Below are 25,823 nucleotides of genomic sequence, written 5' to 3'. Positions count from 1 at the left end.
ACAAATATATGATATGTCATTTAAATGTATTGTTGAATGAATTTTGTAGGAAATGAATCTTTAAGCTTTAATTATTAAATGTAAATGCATACATTTCTCTTAAGCTGGTATAATTGCTCTAACTGAAATCCACTATAATCTAACCACGGGTGTACACAAATTAAATGTGCCTAATTAACAATTATGTTTATCTTGAAGGCACTACACTTAATATAGTAAAATCCTTTGAATGTGAACAAGCAATATAATGAATTTACTTTCACTGAAATAGAAGATAATTTATAACCTATGAATTACTGAAAAAAAAAAAATTGTTACTACAAACAAAGAAGGCAAGAGTATGGCATTGAAATGTTGAGGCATATAAACTGATCACATAATTTATATGACATGCAACCAAAGAGACTAAGGAGATGTGATACAGAAATGTATACTACTATAGTGTAATATCAGGATTTTTTGTGGAAAAAAAAAAGAGGGTGCCAGGATGAGTTCACACCAACCTCTTGAGCACTTACATGTGATTCTTACAATGCAAAACCCATTTTTATTTACAATTTTTTTTTTATGTAACAATTACACACAACAATTTACAGTAGTAATGTATACATAATATAATTATTATTCTATTAGAATTAGAAAGTGTGCCTGCATATTTAAACACAAACAAAAACACTCTATTTGGTTGCAATAGTAAGTTAACCTTTATTTGAAATAATTCCATCATGCAAAACTACAGTGTCAAGTAAAACTATAGAAAGTAGTTCCAAAACATGTATTATAGATACTAGTCCAGTATACGATCTCCAAGTATACATGAAAGGAGTATGTATTTATTAAGTGTTAAATGAACGATGAGAAAAAAGAACATCATGACTCCAGTACAAAATACTGTGCTGCTTCAACATCATATCCATCAAGTTCTCTGCTGTTGGTTTCTGAATCTCTAAAACCGTTCTCTGTTATAGGGTCAGTAATAACATATAAGTTATTCCCAGCAGCCTCTGCTGTATCAATAGTGTTGTACATATTTTGGTTTCCTGCTATGATCTGTAGGACTCCAACATCACTTCCATTCAATTCTTGGTTATTATTTTCTGAATGTCTAAAATGGTTTTCTGTTACAGGGTCAGTAATATAGTCATTCCCAGCAGCCTCTGCTGTATCATCAATAGTGTTGTACACATTTTCGTCTCCTGCACTTATCTGTTGAACATTAGAGGTGTTATGGACACTGTGATAATACACAGCCGGTTCTGATCTGTTGGTATGCTTTCTTTTGAGAAGGTAAAACAAAGCAATAACTATCAGTATGCTACTACTTCTTGCTAGTATAATGGCTATTGTGTCTCCAACTTTTGACTCTTTTTTACTGATATCAGTTGATACCTGGTTGTGTTGTAGAGATGTAGTAATTTGTGACGTTGTCTTTGCATCTCTTAAATGGAGATCATAAACAATAAAGTCTGACACAACCAAGATTTTCTGAGCTTCAGTATTCACCAGACATTTGACACTGTAATCACCAGCTGGTAAGTTTTCAAAGCATCCTTCATCTTTCCCTTGGTTGGCATAGTCTTCTGAAAGTCCATTTCCATTCAAGGTCCAACTGTCAATACTTATACCATCTACAGAATCTGTGTAGCACTTGAAACAATTGGTATCCACATGAACAGCAGGTGTAGAACCATACAAGTATCTTTGAATGTTCACATTTATTCGAGGATAAACCTGCAGTATCATTGTGAAGCAGTATGCTTTTATGCAGTAAAAGAATATACCATCTCCAGATTGAAATCCAGTTAAAGTTTGAACAAAACTCATTTCGTTGTGTGACAGCACATTGCTATATTTTTCCTGGATCCATCCAGTTGTGACACAGCCAATGTTTTTAATTGTGTTAAACCTGCATGAAATGTTCACTTCTTCTCCCTCAATTACGTTTCTAAAATGTTCACAAGTAACTCCCAAATCAGATTGTGGTTGAATTTGTTTAACTCTTGGAGAAGGAACCACATAATGATTGTTTACCTCATCTTGACATGTGTATATTCCTAAATATTGTTGCAAATTGAAGGATATTAACAGATGACACTTCAACCTTTTATCAGGATATTTGCCAAGAGTATCCGCATTAAACTGGTCATCAATTGGTAATATTGCCAGATGGTGTTTAACTAATGCATGATCATACCTCCAGCAAACAAAACCTTTAATAGCACCACTGACATCTAACAGGGAAACCAATGCAACGAAGATTAGTGGTGAACAGACCATTCTGTACACTATCTGGTCACATTCCCTATGTTATTCCAAAAACTGTTGATCTTTTATTAACTGATTAGTGAGTGACTGAAGGTGAGCATTGAAACTGTATTTATATATAGTTTAGATTTGGTTAAAAAAATATTGCAGAAACTAACTAAATAGTTTTACTTCCTTTTAGATTGAAAGTTCCGTTACGTGTGGTCATGTATGCAGTATGTAGTTACATAATTATGATAAATATATTTACAGTATTGTCAAAGTATTTGCAATACTATATCTAAACGTTTTAAGTTTATCCGCAAGGACCCATACCTACTAGTGTTAAACCAAATAATAATACAGAGACTGAGAGATTGGAATGTTCCATTCATCGCAAATCAATACAATACGTATAATTATTAAATCTACCAAAATAGTATTTTTTGAAAGAAAATCTGCCTGTCTTCAACATTATGAAGCTGTACTCGAGCTGTTCAACCGGTTTTCCACTATTAAAAACAATTATCATAGAAGGGGATAGGTAAATGCGAAGCATCCTTGTATTATTGTGTGCAGGTATTTTTCAAGATGGACATCCATTAGACCACGATCGTCAATAACTAATTATCTAACTCAATTTAATTAGTAAACAGGGTTACATCACATGGTTAAAATCGGTACCGAAAGTACAGTACAAACCAACTTTCATCAAGTAAACATTCTAGAAGTAACGCGCAATTTATTAAATTTTGCCCTTAAGTAAATTTATATATAGATTTAAAAAGAGAGAAACAATGCACTACCTAAGTAGCTCATGTCGAATTAATGTCTTCTTCTTAGTTTAGCTAATGTGTAGTGTAGGCTGGTAAAGAGTGGTAACGTAGGAACATTGTGCGCTAGCTATAGGCCTAGCCTGGCGTTGTCTCGTTGCTGAATCCGTTACTACAAATTGGGGAAAACCTGGAATTTCCGCCGAAAAGTTACAGTTCATTTGTTTGTTTATACCCTTTCCCGATTGATCGAAGTGGGTGCATCCCATCGCAATATGAAAATATCTATCCGTGCCGGATACATTCTGATATTTGTAGTGGGCGACATAAATTAAGGTCCATATAGTATGCATATTTTTACATAAAATGTAGTGTGTGAACTTAAAATAGATCGAAAAAAACATAGGTCTAGTGGCTTTAAACAGTCATTTAAAATTGCAATAAGCCAATGAATCACATTACAAATTTAAATACATTATAAGATTTAGTAGTAGAAACACAGGATCGAAACTGCAAAGGCCTTGGGTGATCTTTAAACGAAAAGCAAAACTAAAATAAAATAACTTTCTTTTTGTATTACAATTATGTTAACAAGTTAATTAGTGTTTTAATTGATAACATGAAAGTATTTCAATAAGTTCAAATGTATTTTAATATAAAGTTAATAGTGTTATATTATAGTTAATTGGTGTTTTAATTCATTTCAAATGAAAAGGAATTACAATAAGTCATAGGGGGTTAACTTACAATTTGGTGCAATGTTGCTTTACATATCTTAATAAACTGGACATCATGGACATTTTAAGTTTTTCTGCATGGTAAAGGAAACTATTTTACTAATAATATTGTTTGCATATACCACACAGTTTCTTAAAGGAAGTGGGTGTGGTTGAGAACTTTGTTCCGGTTCTGCAACATCTAAATATTCTTTTCTCCTAAATTCCTGTATTTTTCTGCTTTTTAAGGTGAAATATTGCTGAAATTGTACTAGAAGGAAACAAATTAAATTACATTTTTATAAAATTAGCATAATTATTTAGCTCTTTATTTTAAAGTTATAGGTGCACACAACAGACTTTGTCAACTAACACTAAAATGTACACTACATCAATTTGACTGCAACAATTTTATTAAACTTACTGCTTCTACTACAAAGTTTAAATATAGTAATCTAAAGATGATAAAAATTAAATGAAACTTACCATCTTATATTATTTACTATAAAATAATTTTCTCTATCTATTCTCTTATTAAAGATATAATTTTAAGCAAATCAATTAAAAAAATTGTTCAGTCAGACACAGCAAACTGTGGTATTGTGTACATGAGTCAAATGAAAATGTTTCTAGAAAATTAGTCAATACGAATTCATTAAAACATATCAAAACATTTGTTTTTTCCCCTATGCATTACCTATTCTATTCTTACTAAAGTTACATTTTAAGCAAATCAATTAAATGTACGTTCAGACACAGAAAACAGAAGATTTATCTATAATATTGAATGTATTAAAACAAAGCAATATATTAGTTTTTTTAGCAATTACCCCATCAAATATACACAAACTAATAATGTATACACTTGAGGAAAATATTGAAAATGAATACTGTATGAGTTTATTTACTTCCTACTGAATAATGATTAAAACTTTGTACAGTAAAAAATAATAATAAACAATTTCTGAATGATGAAACATCTAGATGGTACATGGTTCAATTAATGTCCCTGCTTCTAACCATCCATTCATAGAAGTACGGTTTTGTCTGGTAGGTTGTCCATTATATGTTGGACCTTACAAATGCCTAACTCTTTGTTTGTCATAAGATTAACATTTGTTATTTTTAAATTGGTTCCAAGATAGACAAAAGTTTTATATAAAATTATGACTTCAGTACAAAATACTGTGGTCTTTCAGCGACACTTTCGACATTTTAAACTGTTGTAAGACACAAATACTTTTTGGGCACAAACTATTTGAATATATGTTTTAATCAGTAAACACAAAAAATCAATTAACCTCTTCTGCATGCACTTAGATTGAGCACACTTTTGTTGGGAAATAAAGTGCTCTTTAAAATCCAAACAAGTAAAGATAATACAGTGCACAGTTCAATGTGACTTTTTGTTCCCTGTCATCACAGTGTACCCATCAATCCCTGATGTATCATCAATTGTATTGTACAGACTCACACCTTCTTCTCTAATATGTGGAATATAAGAAGAGTAATTGTGTGGTAACGGGAACAAGAGGGCAGGTGTTGGAACACGAGGTTAGAGAGAGAAAGTAGACAATAAAGATAACGTGTTAATTTTATACTGTGTTTTCTTGTACTTTATTAAATTGTTGGATACTACAATTGGCAACGAGGATGAACTATAATATAGTGAGTAAACCACACCCATTTCTGGAATCTCCAGGCACGCCTGTTGTTCAGTGGAAAACATGGAAAATAATATTTCAAAATTACTTGTCGGCTGCTGACTTGGAGGAAGCGTCGGCGGGCCGCCGCAAAGCTATCCTGATAGCGTCGTTAGGTACGGAAGCTCAACGGATTTATTACACTGTTTTGAACAGTAGGGCTACTTCGGCTGCTATACCAGGTGCACAGCAGGCAGCAGACGATGGTAATGATGAATATACAAGAGCATTACCATTACTTGGTGACTATTTTGAACCTAAAATTAACGTTGTAGCGGAGAGGTACAAGTTCCGTAGCCGATCTCATGAACCAGGTGAGAACGTTCAAACGTTTGTTTTAGCTCTTAAACACTTAGCAAGTACGTGCCAGTTTGCTGGGTTGCATGACGACATGATCCGTGATCAGATTGTAGAAAAAACAAACTCTACAAGAGTACGTGAAAGATTATTAATGGAGAAAGAATTGACCTTGACTAAAGCTATTCAGGTTGCAGAGAGGGTCGAAGCAGCTGAGAAGGAATGGAAAGCGATAGAGGGGATAGCGGTAAAGATTCCTGATGAATTCAATGCAGTACCAATGCCAGTGTGTGCACAAACACAGGTGAACAAAAGGAGCTACCGTAACAATGGTCCTAATGGGAAAGGAAAAAGACGATGTTTTCGATGCGGGTCACAACGCCACCTGGCAAATTCTGATGAATGTCCAGCAAAGAGTCGAGTATGCTGTCAGTGTTCCAGAGTAGGCCACTTTCAGCGCATGTGTCGGGAAGTTGGAAATGCAAATGTTATGCAGTGTGTCGATGGAGAAGCTAATGGTGAGTGCATGAGGAAGACAAATATTTCAGTGAATAATGTGAACCTACCTTTTGTTGTTGATACAGCGTCAGATGTATCCCTGTTAAGTATGAAACTGTTTCAAAGACATTTTGTGCAGGAAGCACTGTACCCAAGTGGAGTTAATTTGTTAACTTATACAAGACAAACAATTAAAATTGTTGGGGAATTTAATGCATTAGTTAAGTACAAGTCAAAATGGCTACAGCAAAGTTTTTAGTAGTAGACCAAGGGTGTTCTATTTTGGGAAAAGATTTAATTCAAAGGCTAGCATTAACAATTAATGGGTCGACTATGTCATGTTTGACAATGAAAGTTGAGAACTGTGAGGGTGAGGATACCAATATGGGTTGGGTAAAAAATAAGTTTCCCCATCTATTTGGTTCTGATCTGGGACACATTAAAGGTTTTGAGCATACAGTTAAGATTAATTCCCAAGTGCCACCTGTGCAGCAAGCATTGAGAAGACTGCCTCTGGCAGTTCGGGACAAAGTTACGAATGAGTTGAATAGGTTGGAGAAGGAAGGAATTATTGAAAGGGTTAAGGGGGCAACCGATTGGGTGTCTCCATTAGTAGTTGTTTGGAAGAAGAATGGTGGAATACGACTTTGTGTTGATTTGAGAAAAGTAAATGAATCCATAGTAATTGAAAAACACCCTTTACCAAAAATTGACGAATTATTAGATACCATGTCAGGTGCTAAGTTGTTTAGCAAATTAGATTTGAAGTCTGCATATCATCAGTTAAATTTACATGAAAATAGTAGAGACCTTACAACGTTTGTATCCCACAAGGGTTTGTACAGATTTAAAAAGGTGTGCTTTGGGTTGGCTTCTGCTCCTACCGCATTTCAAAAATTAATGTCAATAATACTGCAAGGAATTCCTAATATTGGGTACTTTATTGATGATATTTTTGTTTTTGGCAGGACTAAATCAGACCATGACACAGATCAAAAGGCAGTACTAAATAGGCTTCAACAGTATGGAATGCGCCTCAATGACAAGTGTGAGTTTGGAGAGCGTTAAAATTTTGGGCCATGTATTAGATTCAGAGTGGCTTCACCCAAACCCAGATTTAGTTAATTTAAAGCAATAAAATGCGCTCCGGTTCCAGAAAATAAAGAGCAGGTGAAATCCTTTCTGGGGTTAGCCGGATACTATTCCAAATTTATCAAGAATTATGCAACTCTTGTACAGCCACTAACGGATATTCAATTAGGGGAGGAATTTGACTGGGATGAAAGGGCCAGTGGGGCATTTGCATTGATTAAGCAGAGCATTGTGACATGTCCAGCCCTTGCCTTGTTTGACCCAGAAAGGGAAGTAATTGTGACAACAGATGGATCAGGGTATGGAATAGGGGCGGTTCTCACCCAGCTAATCGAAGGGAAGGAAGTAACCATAGCTTTCACATCAAGGAAGTTAACATGTGCAGAAAGAAAATATTCCACAGGCGAACGTGAAGCCTTGGCATGTGTGTACTCAATTGAGAAATTTCATACGTACCTATGGGGTAGACATTTTACACTACGAACCGATCACAAAGCACTGACAACACTGTTAGCATCCAGTGGGAATGGCCACAGACCTATGCGTATAGCTAGATGGGGTGCAAGGCTGCTAAATTATAACTACACCATTGAATACAAACCAGGCTCTGATAATGTTGTGGCAGATGGATTATCTCGTCTGCCATTGGAATATGAAGGGGGGTCCTCTGAAGAGAACAATGAAATTGCTGTGGTATGTTTAGTAGAGATAGAAGAAGAGTGTTGTATAACCCTAGGACAATTTAAGGCTGAGGTAGATAAAGATCAAACCCAACAGAAAGTGATTAAATACTACATAGTCTGGTTGGCCTGAAAGTAAGGATATGTTGGATAGTAACATACTGCCATTATTATAAAGTACGGGAGGAATTAATTTATTAGAAAATAGAGTTTACAGAGGTGATAGGGTGGTGGTACCAGACTCCCTAACAGATCATTTAATTTACAAGGCACATGAGGCTCACCAAGGGATAATGAGAACTAAGAAAAGATTAAGACAATTGTATTGGTGGCCAAGAATGGATACCCAGGTAGAAAATATAATTAAACATTGCATTGTGTGTATAGAACATGATAAAACGGTAAAGATTTCAAAAGCTCCAATGACACCCATAGAATACCCATCAATGCCCTGGGAAAAGTTGGGACTAGATATAGTGGGACCCTGAGACTTACTACCAAACCAGTGCAGATTTGCCATTACTCTAATTGATTATTATTCTTAGTGGCCAGAAGTATGTTTTGTACCAAAAGTTACCACACAAGTCGTAATAGATTTTCTGTTGGGGGTATTTTCTCGGGAGGGCTACCCATTAGAATTGATAACTGATCATGGAGTTCAGTTTGTCAGTTATGAAATGAAACAATTTCTGAAACAAAGGGATATTAGGCCTTTGCATTCTGCTATTTATCACCCACAGAGTAATGGGGCAGTAGAAAGGTTTAACAAAGTGTTAAAACAAACAATACAAACTGCATCATTAGAAGGGAAAGAGGTTAAACAATATGTACAGTCATTTTTATTTTTATATAGAAACACTCCACACTCAACAACAGAGGTGGAACTAGCACTGCTGTTACATGGACGAAAATTAAGAAACCAGTTAAATATAAAGGGATTGACACCGCCATAAGATGTGGTGGTTGATAAAACTAAACTTAATTTTATTTTATTTTATTTTTATTTTTATTTTTTTCAGTCAAAACCAACATTGATAAATACCGCCACTAACAGGTTTGAAACATAAAACAATACAACATCAAAAACGATTAACAATAAAATACAGATAAAATATATATATATATATAACATAGATCGGCATGCCATAAACAATTTCAATTAATCAAACAGGTTATGCAGGCTGTTCAAGAAGTGAACACATAATCGTCCTCTTAAAATAACCAAGTCTATCATTAAAAATATCGATATGATTGCTATTTAGATTATTACATGTATAAGGTAGTCTATGAAAAAGTCCCCTCTTTAGTACAGTCGACACGGCTAAAAGGAATATGCAATAAATGTCTATTTCGTGTACGACCAGGAACATTTAAACTAAATAGTGAAATGAATGAACAGTCATATTTAGAATTTAAAATATTATATAGAAAAACCATATCAGATATCGTTCGACGATTGCTGACAGAATCAATGGAAAAGGCAAAATTAACACAGTTATAAGACAGGAATCGTACAAACTTCCGTTGAACAGTGTCGATTCGACGGGCCCGAAATGGAGAAATTGAATTGAAAATTACGGAACAATATTCAAGGTGAGGACGTATAATAGATTTGTATAAAGATAAAAGTGCCCTGCCGTCGTTCATAAACCTACAATTTCTCCATATCAAGCCCATCATTCTATTAGCTTTTGACAACACATGATTAATATGTGAACAAAAATTTAATTTACTATCAATAAAAATACCTAAATCTTTCCATACATAAACCATCTCAAGATCATGTCCATTCAGATTATAATTGAAGAGCACAGGCCTTTTTTTAAGTGTTATAGATAAATATTTGCATTTATTAGCATTAAGTTTAATCCCCCACTTCTCTGTCCATTCCACGAGACCATCCAGATCCTCCTGAAGTGAAAAAGCATCCTGTGGAGTGGTAATCACTTTAAACAATTTCAGATCGTCAGCAAATAAAAGAGACTCGGAATGATTAAATTTTAAAGGAAGATCGTTGATAAATAAATTAAACAAAAGCGGGCCCAGGATCGAGCCCTGCGGAACGCCCGATAACACAGGGAGCCAATCAGATGTCTCTCCCCCAATGACAACACGCTGTTGTCTATTAGTTAAATAGCTTTTAAACCAACTTAAAAGTGAACCGGATAAACCAAATTTTGAAAGTTTAAAAATAAGCAAATCATGAGAAACGGAATCAAAAGCGTTAGAGAAATCAGTCTCATTAATACTTGGAGCATACACTGCTTAGTAATTCAGATGTATAAATTCACTAACTTTGAAATAACTGCTGTTAATCTACAGGAAACTGAATCTAATATTAAATTATTCTTGTTGATAATTTCGCAATAAGGAAGTTGAAAATAAAAACACAAACAAAACTATCATTACTTTGGGTTTGGTTTAAATGATTTCCTTTTATTTTTATCTTTGTTACAATAGAAAATTATACAAAAACTGTGGTTGCTGAATACTTTACATTTATTTGTTTCATAAAAATGCTAATATACATTATTTCTTGCTAAGCTAATTTAAACTTTGTAAGACACAGCAAACATAATGTTGGGACACAACTTTTTGCATATATGCTGTAATCAGTAAAAACAAAAATATCACATAACCTCTGCAGCTGCAGATTGCTAAGGTATGGGAATAACCCATGTGGTAAAGATACAGTGCACAGTTCAAATTATTTCCCTTTATTTGTATCTTTTTTTACAATTAGGAAATAATAGAAAACTGTGTTTTCTGTATTAAGGAATCACAGCAGCAGTGATATAAACAAACATGGTAACATCCACACTCACAAACAACTTTAGCTAAATCACAAATCTGGATCACAGGATATTAGCCTGTATTAGGGATGGATTCGGGGAATGATTATAAACCGATGAACTATTAATATTAATGTTAGTACTCCCATTTTAAACAAATCCTAAGGGGCTTTTAGTAAAAATATGCCTCCTATTTCAGTTTTATGCAAAGTATATTTGTTTTATATTATGGATCAAACATTCCTACATACTGTTCTAAAGTAAGTTTAGGGAGCATGGGGTTTTCAGACACCCAACAATGTAACATCATAATGTCATCTAATATTTGGGTGAAAATTGTTATTCTGCGACACTCAAGTCAACCAACTAGAGGAAGGAAAATTCTGAAATTAAACATACTGCGGTGGGCTATCAACCTGCCCAGTTCAAACATTTGCTTAGTTTGACAGATACATTTTACAAAATATGACAACAAGTATTATCTGCATGCACCAAGAGCTAATTTGACCAATTAGGAAATGATTGATTATCCAACTGTTGCTTGCGATTAATCTCTTACATTCTTTCTCCGAAGTGAGAGGTGGAATACAGTACTTGGTAATATTTTAATTATAGAGGATCTTATGGAATGAAATATTGTGCACAGTTCCAGTATGTGATTATACGGTTCTAGGACACCTACCCCCTAGACAGTTACCCCCCGGATGTTTACCACCCGGACAACTACTCCCTTAGGACAACTACCCCCTTAGGACAACTACCCCCTTAGGACAACTACCCCCTTAGGACAACTACCCCCCGGACAACTACCCCCTTAGGACAACTACCCCCCGGACAACTACCCCCTTAGGACAACTACCCCCCGGACAACTACCCCCCGGACAACTACCCCCCGGACAACTACCCCCCGGACAACTACCCCCCGGACAACTACCCCCCGGACAACTACCCCCCGGACAACTACCCCCCGGACAACTACCCCCCGGACAACTACCCCCCGGACAACTACCCCCCGGACAACTACCCCCCGGACAACTACCCCCCGGACAACTACCCCCCGGACAACTACCCCCCGGACAACTACCCCCCGGACAACTACCCCCCGGACAACTACCCCCCGGACAACTACCCCCCGGACAACTACCCCCCGGACAACTACCCCCCGGACAACTACCCCCCGGACAACTACCCCCCGGACAACTACCCCCCGGACAACTACCCCCCGGACAACTACCCCCCGGACAACTACCCCCCGGACAACTACCCCCCGGACAACTACCCCCCGGACAACTACCCCCTTAGGACAACTACCCCCTCAGGACAACTACCCCCTCCGGACAACCACCCCCTCAGGACAACCACCCCCTCCGGACAACCACCCCCTCCGGACAACCACCCCCTCCGGACAACCACCCCCTCAGGACAACCACCCCCTCAGGACAACCACCCCCTCAGGACAACTACCCCCTTAGGACAACTACCCCCTTAGGACAACTACCCCCCGGTCAACTACCCCCCGGTCAACTACCCCCCGGTCAACTACCCCCCGGTCAACTACCCCCCGGTCAACTACCCCCCGGTCAACTACCCCCCGGTCAACTACCCCCCGGTAAACTACCCCCCGGTCAACTACCCTCCCTCCAATCCAAAAGTAGACAAATATATAGGACCGGTTTCTGTAAAAATGAAATCATCTGTTTTTAACGGGTGTTTCGAAACTAGAGACCCGAGACCAGAGACCTGACACGAGACCCAATACGCAAACAAAAAACTGCTATTTTCCATAAAATACCTTTTTTTGCTAATAATAATTGTACGATATTTTGTGCTGTTAATTATTTTCATTTAAGGGCATATTTAAAAAATAGAAAACAATATTAGATTAATTTGCAAAAACTGGCTTATTTTTAAGAATATATTAAAAACTTCACATATTTGTGGTTTAGTAGCTGAAGTTCCTGGTGAGGATCTTGAATCCCGACATCCTCAGCACTCCACTTAAATCTTTGTGTTGTTTATTTATGTAGTGTTTTGCTGAATAAAAATACATTTAAAAAGATAAAATGCAAGTAAAGTCTGTTTACAGACAGCATTCAGATTAAAAATCAGATAAAAACAATGTTTAGGTTTGAAACATACAATAGTCACAGGAAAACAGAGGGTCCTTGGAAAACACCTTTTATGACGTATGGTCTATCGAATGAGTGAACACAAAAGAAACAAAGCATTTACCAGCAACCAAAGTGTGAATAATGAAACTGCAATAACCATGTTATGATTCCAGTACAAAATAATCTGGTGCTGCAGCATCATTTCCATTGAATTCTCTACTGTTAGTGTCTAATTCTATGTCGTTGGTTTCTGCATCTCTAGAACTCTGGTTATCAGTCTGAGTTCCAGTAATAACATAGACATTCCTGCCAGCAGCCACTGCAGTATCATCAATGGTATTGTACACATTCTCGTCTTCTGGCCTGATTGGATAATTTACCGTTTGATAACGTACAGGAGGTCGTGGTCTGTTGGTACTCTTTCTCTTAAGTAGGAAAAGTAACAAAAGTACAATAACTGTCAGTATGCTAGTACTTGTTGCTAGTATAATGCTAGTTACATTTAAGCTTTGGTCAACCTTTAATATTAATGTATAGCAAATATACATGTCATTTTTCACTTTGCCCATGTTATTTTTCACTTTGCCCTTGTTATTTTTCATTATGCAGCAAAAGAAGATACCATCTCCTGCTTGAAAACCAGTAAAAGTCTGACTAAATTGGTAATCTACATTGTGTGACTGGATGATGCTATATTTTCCTTGGATCCATCCAGTTGTTATTTTGTATATGCTTTTGACATTGTTCAATGTGCATGAAATACTTGCTTCTTTTCCCTCAATAATGTTTCCAAAATTTGTCTTACAGTTAACTTTTGTGGGTTTCTCTTGATCAAGTCCATTCTTATAAGTAACTGAAGGAACCACATAGTGTTTCTTATCCTTAATATCCTGACACAAGTATAATCCTTCAAATTGTTTTTCTTCATTTTGTAGTACATTTAACAATAAAAACAGTGAACAAATCACTGTAGTATTGTTATCAGGATATTTTCTTCCAATCTGCCCTTCAAACTTTTTATCGGATGGTAGAATTGCAAGACTATGGTTAACCGAAGTGTTATATCGATATCTCCAGCCAACCTCATCTTCAAAGAAAGCCTTACTAATATCAAACAGGGAAATCAATAGAACCAAATAAAGAATTGACCTGTACATTATCTTAACTTCTTAGGAGTTGCACTTCCAAATTGACTGAAGGAATCTGATGATTGTTTACCTTGTACTGAATCCTATAAATAATTTGTTGGTAATTTGCACAGAGCAACAGTTACTTTAGGTTGATTAAAAAAACAAAACAAAATATAATGGTGAAGCCTTTTTATTATTATTTCCTTTTATTTTACAGGAAATCATAGAAAAAAACTATAATGCAGTAGGATACTGTATGTTATGTAGTTGAGTCAACACATACTTGTTTTTTAGCATGCAAGTATTATTCAACAGCCACACACAATCTCCAATTTAAAAAAAATCCTGAATGTGAAGTGTAAGGGTATGGATAGAATGTTGTATGACATGTGGGCATGTGAGTGATATCAACCAACCAATCAAATGGCATGAATACACTTAGTGTAGGTGTGTTATAAATGTATACTAATTATTTTCATTTGTATGTACTTAATTATACATGAATCAATGTATTATCTTTTAGTAAAGAGTTAAAATTATTTTATAAATACATTCAAAAGCAAATGTATATGTTTACTATACAAAATTATTTCTTCATTACAGTATTATTCTTAAATGGTGTTTACTTGTTTACCTGTTTCCCGTACACTTTCGTCTACGGGATCGAGGCGAAGCACTCCGTGCTTAAAAGCCCCTCTTAGCAATAAAATCATATTCTAAATAGGGTGAAAACTTCAGCGGGTGGTTGGACCATGCGACGTTAAGTTTTTCTTTGAACAAGTTCACCGTAGCACATGAAACTACATCCATAGGCAGAGCATTCCTTAAGAGAATAACTCTCCTGGAGAACGTGTCCCTCCTAATATTAAAACGAGAGCTTTTAAACTTGAGTTTATATATATAATTCTTTATTCACCAAAGGCAAAACGGTATAAACAAATAGCGTTCGCTAGTCAATGGTTTACACCTGATTAACAAATATAATACTGTTCAGTGCAAACGATTTTGATAATATAATTATACAATAATGTGAAAAAAAAAACAACACAATAATGACAAAAAGAAAGAGGTGGCCAGCATTAATCAGTATCTCGATAATAGTAGTTCAGTTATATTTTTTACGAAATTACTTTTTGATGTATTATTTTTTATGTCGAGTGATAAATTATTCCAAAATTTTGTGCCAGTAAACGAAATTCTAAATTGACCTGCCATAGTACGGGCTTTTGGGATAGATAGGTTATTACCTTGTTTAAACCTAGTAGTTTGTAAATGATCAACTTTACTAAAATAATAACTGATTTGATGTAAAGAGTTTCTATTATATAAATCAAAAACAAAATTAAGTACACATAATTCGTATAGTTTATGAACATCTAGAATATTAAGTTGCTTAAATATCGGAGATGACGAAGCATTCAAATCAGAAAAAGTTATACACCGCATACACATTTTTTGAATGACACAAATAGGTTGTAAATATGTTTTATACGTGCTCTACCCCAAACTTCTGTGCCATAAGTGATACTTGGTTGAATAAACATTTTATATAATAAGATTAATTTATTTGTGGGTACAAATATCTTAGTTTAAATAAAATGCCTGCCTTCTTTCTAATATTGTTTTTAACATAATTAATATGACTATTCCAAATTAAATGTTTATCAATCTTAACACCAACAAACATTACTTCTTCTGCTTCATTAAGTTGTTTATGTTTTACGTATATGTTACAGTTAGTAGAAACATTTTTATTCCTGTTACAGAATACAATATAATTTGTTTTACCAACGTTAATAGTTAATTTGTTTGCATTGCACCATTCAATGACATGTTGAAAATTACAGTATAATTAATTATAGAGAGATCAATATTATTGCCAGAGAAATCATGAAATAAATTAGTATCATCTGCAAACAGCCTAAATTCAAAAAAATTAGTAGAATGAGAAATATCATTTATGTAGATCAGAAACAGGGTTGGACCCAATACTAATCCCTGTGGGACTCCACATGAGATTGGGAGTTTATCAGAACTAATTTGGTCAGCAGCCACGTATTGAAATCTTCCTTTTAAATAGTCGGTTAACCAATATAATGGTTGACCTCTTATTCCATAGTGTTGTAGTTTAGATATTAATATTTCATGATTAATCGTGTCGAATGCTTTCATAAAGTCTATAAATTATGCCAATAGAATTATTTTCATCATCAAATTGTTGTAGAAGATGGTTAACTAAATTTATAAGTGACAATTTTGTGCTGTATTTTTCTCTAAACCCGTATTGATGCTGATGAAATATTAAACTTTTCAAAGAAATATATAAGTCTATTATTTAGAATTTTGCTAAGAATTGGTAAAATTGATATGGGACGATAATGTCCAGGATTATCCTTGGAACCTTTCTTAAATAAGGGAATGACTCTGGCTGTTTTAAATGAATCTGTGAATTTACCTTGAGAAAACGATAAATTAAAAATATAAGCTAATGGTATGGCAATGTGCTCAGCAGCAATAATAATAAGTTTGGCAGGTAAATTATCATGTCCAGTCGATTTCCTCTTATCAAGGGCGTTTATCAAATTATAAATCTCTTCATGAGATGTTGGTGTTAAAAAGAAAGATTTATTTAAAGGCTCGCTGCTAAATAATCACTAAATGTTTTTATCGTTGGACTTTCTTCTTTGGAGAGATTTGGACCGATATTTGTGAAAAAATGATTAAAGCTATCTACAATCTGCTTAGGGTGAGATACCTCAGCTCCATTTTTATTTATCACTTTTTCTGGTAAGGTGGGGCTGCTGTTTGAATAATTTTTTCCGAGCAAACCATTTATAGTTTCCCACGTTTTAGTGGAATTACTACGATTTTGCGTCAATAAATTAGTATAATAAGTTCTTTTTGAGTCCCTTAATAATGTTGTCAACATATTTCGATGTCTTTTATATTCAGCTACTTTGATATTGTCATAACCCGATTTTATTACTTTTGAATATAGTTCGATCGAGAAATCCAAGGTTTTGATTTTCGAATATTATTTAATGACCGTTCAACTATTGGAGCATATTTATTACAGCACTCATAAAAAATTAAATGAAAAGTATCATACACCCCATCAACATCATTACGGGAATAGACTTGGTTCCAATCTAATTGCGATACATCATTTATAAAACATTCAGATAAAAAATGACTATAATCTCTACATACAACACTCTCCTTAACAAAACTTGACAAATTCAATTCAGAGAATATAGCAAATATCGGTAAAGTGATCCGAAATATCGCATGCAATTGTTCCAGAGTCAATTACATTATTATCTATGTTTGTATAAATGTGATCAATAATTGTTTTCGACGTTGGTGTTACCCTTGTTGGAACAGTTATTAACTGCAATGCAACGCTGTACAAAATGAATCATTGATTCCATCATTCCCCAATAAATCAACATTAAAGTCGCCAAGTAATATACAACGTTTCTTATCTACTCCAATGCAATATATAACATTTAACAATTCATCTTGAAAATATTTCAAATTTGTGTTTGGTTTTCTATAAAGAACACCGACAACAATCACTTGCTTCCCATCTGTTATCTCTAACCATATTGATTCGGATTTGGCAACGCTGTATGTTATTTTTTTATATTTAACAGAGTTATGGACATATGCGCCAACGCCACCACCCCTTCCTTCTTCACGGCAGCAATATTCAAATGAATATGAATCTAATTTATAGCTTTCTGGATTATCGATGTTCCATGTTTCTGAAATTCCAATTATTTTAAATTTTTCTTTTAAAGTATCTTCATACAATAGTCTCATTGCATCGAAATTGTGTTTAATTGAACGAATATTTATATGAGAGGCTGTAAATATGCGATGAAAGTTTGATCCATATGTGTCGTTGAAAGCTGAAGGAGTCATGGCGTTAATTGAATTGTTATTCAAATCAGAATACCTATTCCCGTCAGAATTTAAATATTCAAATTCCGGCATAGTAACGTATTACATACTTTAGATACATGTAATGATTTACACAAGCCCACAAGAAAAAATAGTAGATAATAAAAAAACAAACAAAAAACAAAATAATGATAACAATCTCTTCTAATTGTAGTAATAAGTTCCTCATAATACCGTACATAACAGTGGTTGGCGCCAGCTACAACAAATATAATCATATAAAATACATAGTATACGACAAATAATACAAAGAAATAAAATAAAGTTCACTCCGCCCGATGAGTGTCATTAAGATATTCGAAAGCCATATAGGCCTAGGCCTACATTAGTTTGGGTATACTCGTTTCAGCTTACCCTCACCATCTTTCACCAACATATATGCCGGCACGGACCACGGAATAAGCGCGAATTTCCCATCTTTTCTAAGCTTACTTTGCTCAACTTTTAGCTTAGCACGGTCCGCTCTCACGGTGGATGTAACGTCATCAGAAATAAAGATAAAGTTACCGTGGTATTGTTTGCCTTTCAGTAATTTAGGAGCCGCTCGCAGAATTCGATCCCTGTCTGTGTACCTCAACAACTTAACAAGGATTGGGCGTGGCGTAGATTTCCTAATGGTCTGAGCATAGCCTAATTTCCCCATCGGGCTTCTGTGAGCTCTTTCAATTTCGATATTCGTTTCAATATTAAAATATTGTTTAATGATGTCAGTAATTACCTCACTGCAGTCCGATGATGTTTCCGTGCTTTCGGGTACACCCCAAACAACTATGTTATTTCTTCTAGATCGGTTTTCTAGCTCATCCAGGCGTTTTTCCAGCCTGCCAATGGTGTCGGTCTTGGTTGCGTTAATATCTTCTTTTAATTTTGAGGTTTCCGATGATAGGTAATCTACACTAGCCTCAAGTTGATTTGTTGCACCTCGTAGTTCTTCTTCTAGCTTTTTGTGCTTGGTTTCCACCGCATCAAGTCTAGCAACTACGGTATGCAACATGTCTGCGATTTCGTCTAGTTTGTTCAGCTTTTCTAATTTACATAGTATTTGTTCTCCCTTTTCTTTATCAATACTAGTGTACTGGTCGCTATCCTTATTGCGTTGTGATTTTCTTTCAGGTTGCTTTTTTTCAGCCATTTCAGTTACACCTGTATGCCGTAGAATCTAATTAAGAAATACTTGGCGCCAATTACGGAGTGTTAGTCACACACGTCCGCACCGGTCGAAATCATTGAACAAAATAATATGGGTGTCCACGGGTCCGAGATTCTAGATCAAATTCAAAAAATGTGTTGATCGAAATACAATCGAAACTTTTTACAATACTAAAAACTTGGATAATATCTGCTCTCTGCCTTCGATATCTCATGGTAGGAAGACCAAGAATTCTCAAACGTTGTCCATAAGGGATATTACGGTACCTAGGAATCAATCTTGTTGCTCTTTGCTGGACCTTCTCTATTTCATCCTGATCTCTTTTTCTAATAGGATTATAAACAGTATTACAATATTCAAGTGTTGGCCTGACAATAGACTTATACAGCTTCAAAAATCCATTTTTATTCAAGAATTTAAAGGATCTATAAATCATCAACAGGCAGCGTACAGATAAGACGTGTCTCGATTACTCTCTCCCGTGAACTGGTTTTTCGCCAGTGTTTTTCAACTTAATCGACACCAATCCAGAATAATTGAACAACATATGGAACAGTAAGATCTGGATCTACGCTCAGCCTGTATTTTAACTATTTTATCTGAATTTTTTAATCGTTTTTATCCAGTTTTAATCCTCGTAAGCCCATACTCAACGAGACGGACACAGGTAACAATCAAAGGCGGTGCCCAGTCTGGGCGGTGATTACATCCTAAGCCGCTCAACTTTTTGCTGTTTTTGAGCCTAAGTGCAATATTGATCACCTCGATCTGAGTATCAACGACATCATAAACACTTTCTAAAGAAGTTTTATATAGATATGTACAGTTTTTCCGGTGTATTTTGGTGTATTTTTATTCCGTTTTTACCAAGTTTTCATTTGATTTGCTTCGTTGCGTTTGGCGGGAAGTTTTAATCAGCTGACCAACACTTGTTTACCTGTTTGATTGACATTGCTATAGTTCCTGGATGACATTCAACCACTGATAAGGTAATTAAATCAATCTTAATAATGGCAGCGATTACTACAAATATTTTTATTTTTTTATGCCTTCTAGTGAGAATTAACTTTACATGCCGCCCAACGTTAAACTCGAGACATTTTTTCTACGTTAAACCCCAGCATATATGATAGCTGGGCAATTCAACCGAAGATACATACGGATAACCTGAATATAATGTCTCCCTTATGGACAATGTACGGATCTTCTAAACCGTATCCAGTTTGCCGCTTGACCTTAAAAAACCCAAGTTTCCTGATGGTACTTATTATTATCGCTGGAGACGTTTCTCCGAACCCAGGACCAATCAGAAACCCATGTTCAATTTGTAAAAAACCGATTGCGAAAACGCACAGGGCAATGAAATGCACTGAGTCCAATTGTAACTACCATATCAAGTGCGGAAGAATAACTAAAATTGTATGATAAGCAACGGAACTCGAAAGAAAATTGGTTATGTCAAGAATGCCTCTTCAATCAGCTTCCGAATGATGAATGCATCAGTGACATTAATATTCAGGACGAACTTATTGCCGACGCAAATAATGTGAATGAAACCAGACAAGATGGACATACATATACAGAAGACATTTACGAGCATTTAAGCGAGGAATTCAACGTGTTTAACAAAGGCCTACATTTTGTTCACCTCAATGCGCGGTCATTACCGGTAGTTAATAAAATGTCTGAACTAAGGCACATCGCATCAAAGACCAAAGCTACTGTTATATCCATCAGCGAGTCGTGGCTGGACGAATCCATCACCGATAACGAGATCAAAATTGATGGATATACAGCGCTCAGGAAGGACAGAAACCGGTCTGGTGGTGGAGTTTGTATCTACGTAAAAAATGATCGCGCCTTCACACGTAGAAATGATCTGGATATCGACGGTTTTGAAGCAAATTGGATAAATATATATCTGCCTCGTTCAAAGGAAATTGTGATTGGTACATGCTACCGCCCACCAAAACAGAATGTATCTTTATTTCTGAACAACTTTGAAGAATCTGTATCAAAAATCAAAGAGAGTAGTGAAATTTATGTTCTTGGTGACTTTAACATATGCACTTTAAATATCAATCCAGCATCGCAAAGATATTATGATTTTCTTATAATAAGAAATGGTTTTAATAATGTTATTAAGGATATAACTAGAATAGGAAAAGAAAAAAGCTCATGTTTGGACCACATTGTTATTAATGTACAAAATAATGTGAAGCAATCTGGAGTAATTAATATTGGCCTTAGTGACCATTTTCTTATTTATTGCACTAGAAAAATACCTAAGTCTCATGTTCATAAAAATGAACACAACTCCGCTAAATTACGATCTTTAAAAAACTATAATGTAAATAACTATCTTGAAAAACTTAACGATATCGATTGGTCTGTTGTCACTAATAATGACGATGTAAATATCGCGTGGTTAACTCTTAAAGATATCATCATTAAGGTGATCGACTCAATAGCGCCAATAAAAAAAGTTAGACTTAAACAAAACATAGCACCCTGCTTTACCTCCGAAATTGCTAATGAAATCAAAGTAAGAGACACACTTTTAAAAAAATTCAAGAAAGATAAATCTAATCTAGATATATACAAATATTATTGTGCCTCTAGGAACAAAGCTCAGCGGCTGATCAAAAAAGCTAAATCTAATTATTTTCTCAATAAGATTGATGAAAATAAAGACAACCCTAAAAAATTATGGAAAACCCTCAAAGAGCTCGGATACGAGAAGAAATGTAAAACAAACACTAAAATCGTTCTCGATGAAAATGGTAAACAAACTTTCTGTCCAAAAGGCGTTGCCTCTCGTTTTAATGAGTTTTTCACGAATGTTGCGTCAACACTCGTCAAAAAACTCTCAAAATGCATAGGTTTTTTCACCATGTCCACTAACGATCTTCATAAATACTACGTTAAATTAAAAGGAAAAATGTTTAAGCTAGAGCCTGTTACCATAGAATTTGTTAAAACTCAACTCGAAAGCCTAAATGTAAACAAAAGCGTCGGTCTAGATAATATTCTCTCAAGATTTTTACGTGAGAGTGCGATAATCTTGGCTGAACCGATTGCTCATATCATTAACCTTTCGTTTAAAACTAATTGTTTTCCTTATGATCTTAAAACTGCTAAAGTTACCCCTCTATTTAAGAAAAATACTAGAACAAGTGTTGAGAATTATCGGCCGATTAGTATTCTGCCTACGGTATCTAAGATTCTTGAAAAATCTGTAGCTATACAAGTTGAAAGGTATCTTTCCAAAAATAATATACTTTATGCCTATCAATCCGGTTTTCGGCAGGCCCATTCAACTGAAAGCAACCTCATAAATCTCATCGACGGTTTAAAAAACAATAAGTCCAAAGGCCTTCTTACTGGAATGGTTCTATATGACTTACAAAAAGCTTTCGATACCGTCGATCATGTGATTTTAATTAACAAGCTAAAATGCATGGGTTTTAAGTGTACTGACTGGTTTCAATCTTATCTCGCTAATCGCAAACAAGTTGTCAGTGTGAATGGTACCTGCTCTGAACCTCTTATAGTTACTCATGGTGTACCGCAAGGTAGCATCTTGGGCCCTATTCTTTTTCTATGTTATTTAAATGATATTGCTTCTTGTATTGATTCTGATGTTCAATTATTGCTTTATGCTGATGATTCTACGATTCTGTATTCTCATCACGATGCCACCAAAATCACTCATAAATTAAGTACTGTCCTAGCTAAGTGCCAGGACTGGTTAACTGAAAACAAATTATCTTTACATGTTGGCAAAACCGAAAGTATTATCTTTGGTAGCAGAGCGAAGCTTAACAAAGTTAAAGAGTTTTCTGTAGAATTAATGGGCCGTAGAATCAAAAGTATTAAGCAAGTTAAATATTTGGGTATTGATTTAGACCAATATGTATCATGTGATATTATTGCAACTAGTGTTATCATCAGTAAAGTTAAGTCAAGGTTGAAGTTTTTACATAGGCAAAGTTCGTGCTTGAATAAAAAATGTCGTAAACTATTAACCCTTTCACTGCGGAGCATTATTCCCACCTCTGTGCGTAATGTATATTTAAGAAAAACATATGGTATTTTAATAAATTGCAAAAAAATACTAATTGAGATAATTGTGTAATTATTTTTTTGGTGTGTGATGGGCAAAGGGTTAGTCTACAGTTAGGTATAAAAAAAAAATGTAATTTGCATATTGATGACGTCATGTGACGTCATTACAGGTATTTTGGATTTCGTGTTTTTTATCGAATCAATAATAAAAACTATATTTTCTATAAGAAATTCTTATGGAATACGTTTTTCCAACTGGATATTGATAAAGATACGTATAACAAATAAAAATATTTTAAAAAATTGAATTATTTTTATTGTTTTATAAAAATTATGCACAAATCAAAGTTTTGGGGCAAAATCGTGAAAATAATGACATTTTCCAATTTTCCAAAAATTCACTATAGTACAAAACTAACTATTGTTTCAGAATTTTTTTTTTTTGCGTGTTGTGATAAACACAATGTTGCCCGTGGTAAATTTTGGTTACTTTCAAAATGGCCGCCATTACGCTACTCAAAACAACTTTCCAAGATAGAATACTATTATATACACTATACTATATATAATATAACTATAGAGGGCGCATGATTTTCAAGACAATAATACAGCTATAGAGGGCCGTTTTTTTGCTGGAAAAATTTTTTAATGACTTGCAAAAATATTCAAGTTCATCGAACAAATATAGAGGTACGTGCTATTATATTATAGGCAAATACGATTAAATCATTGTTTTGCCCATATTACAGGGTATACGCACTTCAACGACGTTTGTTTATACCCGGTAGTACCGGGTATATGCAGTGAAAGGGTTAAGCACTGCTTAAATACAATGTACATTTGACTATTCTGCCTCGGCATGGTACGGCGGTGTCAATAAGAATCTTAAACATAAATTACAAACTGCCCAAAACAAGATGGCACGTTTCATTTTAAATGTTGGTCCGAGGTGCCAAAGAGCTTTCCCGATATTGGGTTTCTTAATGTCAGCCTCAGAAATAAGTTTTTAAGATTAAATTATGTTCACAAAATTCGTTATAACTTTAATACGCCTTCTTTCCTTAAGGATAACTTTTTGTTAATTTCTGATCATCATAACCATTTCACCAGGGGTACAACATTTAATTTTGTCACTCCTAAGGCTACTGGCGTTAATGATACGACTTTTTATTTCTTAGGTATCCGTGACTGGAACAGGCTCCCAAATTCACTCAAATCAATACAAAATAATGCAACCTTCAAAATAAAACTTAAAGAATATTTTAATAATGAACAGCTTGGAATTTCAGTTTAATTAAGTTATTTTTAATATTGTTTTTTTGATGTTATCTTGTCTTGTATGTATTTTCTTGTTTTTTCATTTTTACTGAGTCATACTTAATGATAATTGTACTAGGCCGAACCACTCACTTTTCAGTCATTACGGATTGGACCCCATTGGAAATAAGTTTACTTTTTTGTCGACTTAATGGGTTATCCAGGTATTCTCTTTTATACATTGTATATTTTAACTTTTATGTATGAATATCGAATAAAATCAATATTATTAGCTCTTTTACAAATATCCGATACATGCAAATTAAAGATTAAACTAGGATCAAAGGTACAGTATAACACCTAGATCTTTCTCCTGCTTTACCTCATGAAGTAAATTACCAGCCATTGAATACACGAAATTGGGATTATCACGACCATAATGAAATACCTTACACTTGTGTCCTTAAATGGCAATTGCCAAACATTAGACCAATGGGAAGCACTGTCAATGTCTCTCTGAAATAAATCCGCATCCTCAATGTTATTGACCACTCTATACAACTTAGTGTCGTCTTCAAATAAATTAATACTAGACTCGACAACATCAGGTAAATCGTTAATGAAGATTGAAAATAAGATTGGGCCCACAACGCTACCCTGTGGAATTCCACTTAATACTGGAGCCTGAGATGATAATTGACCATTGACACTAACTCGTTGTGTTCTATTTGACAAATAATTAGAGAAGCAACCTAGTAGATTTCCCGTAATACCAAAACCTTTCAATTTGACTAGAAGCCTTTGGTGTGGCACACTATCAAAAGCCTTTTTATAGTCTAAATAGACACAATCAAAGCTATCAAGGTTATCCAGGTTAGTAGTCCAACTCTCAAGGACATCAAGTAGTTGTAATGCACATGATCTACCTTGTCTGAATCCAAACTGTTCATTGCACAAAAGACCATTACTCTCAAGATACATTACAAGTTTATCCCTAATAATCCTTTCCATAATTTTCCCTATGACCGACGTTAACCAACCGGTCTGTAGTTAGCCGGGTCCTCCTTTTTGCCTTTTTTAAAGATAGGTATTACAATTTCCTCCTTCCACGATAGATTGACCTTCTGATCCTTGAATAATCTAGTGAATATTAGACTGAGAGGGCAAGCAATTTGATCCTTTAATTCAATCAAAACCCGTGGGTGAAAGCCATCAGGGCCAGCTGACTTATCTATAACTAAGTTAGACAACAGCTTATGAATATCTTCTACATTAAACTCAATATCTGACAAGGAAGCCTCAATCTTATTATCAAGATTCGGAACATTCGATAAGTTCTCCTTACA

The 25,823-nt window shown here is 34.9% G+C and overlaps 1 protein-coding gene across 1 annotated transcript in view; it reads right to left on the bottom strand.

Moving 5' to 3' along the window:
- The window catches only part of LOC140063655 (protein C-mannosyl-transferase DPY19L1-like), a 66,285-nt gene that overhangs the window by 4,348 nt on the left and 36,114 nt on the right, over positions 1-25,823 (bottom strand). The gene's annotated exons all lie outside the window — the stretch shown is intronic.

Source organism: Antedon mediterranea, chromosome 1 (assembly GCF_964355755.1).
Source record: "Antedon mediterranea chromosome 1, ecAntMedi1.1, whole genome shotgun sequence".
Taxonomy (NCBI): domain Eukaryota; kingdom Metazoa; phylum Echinodermata; class Crinoidea; order Comatulida; family Antedonidae; genus Antedon; species Antedon mediterranea.
This window is presented reverse-complemented; position numbering and strand designations above follow the sequence as displayed.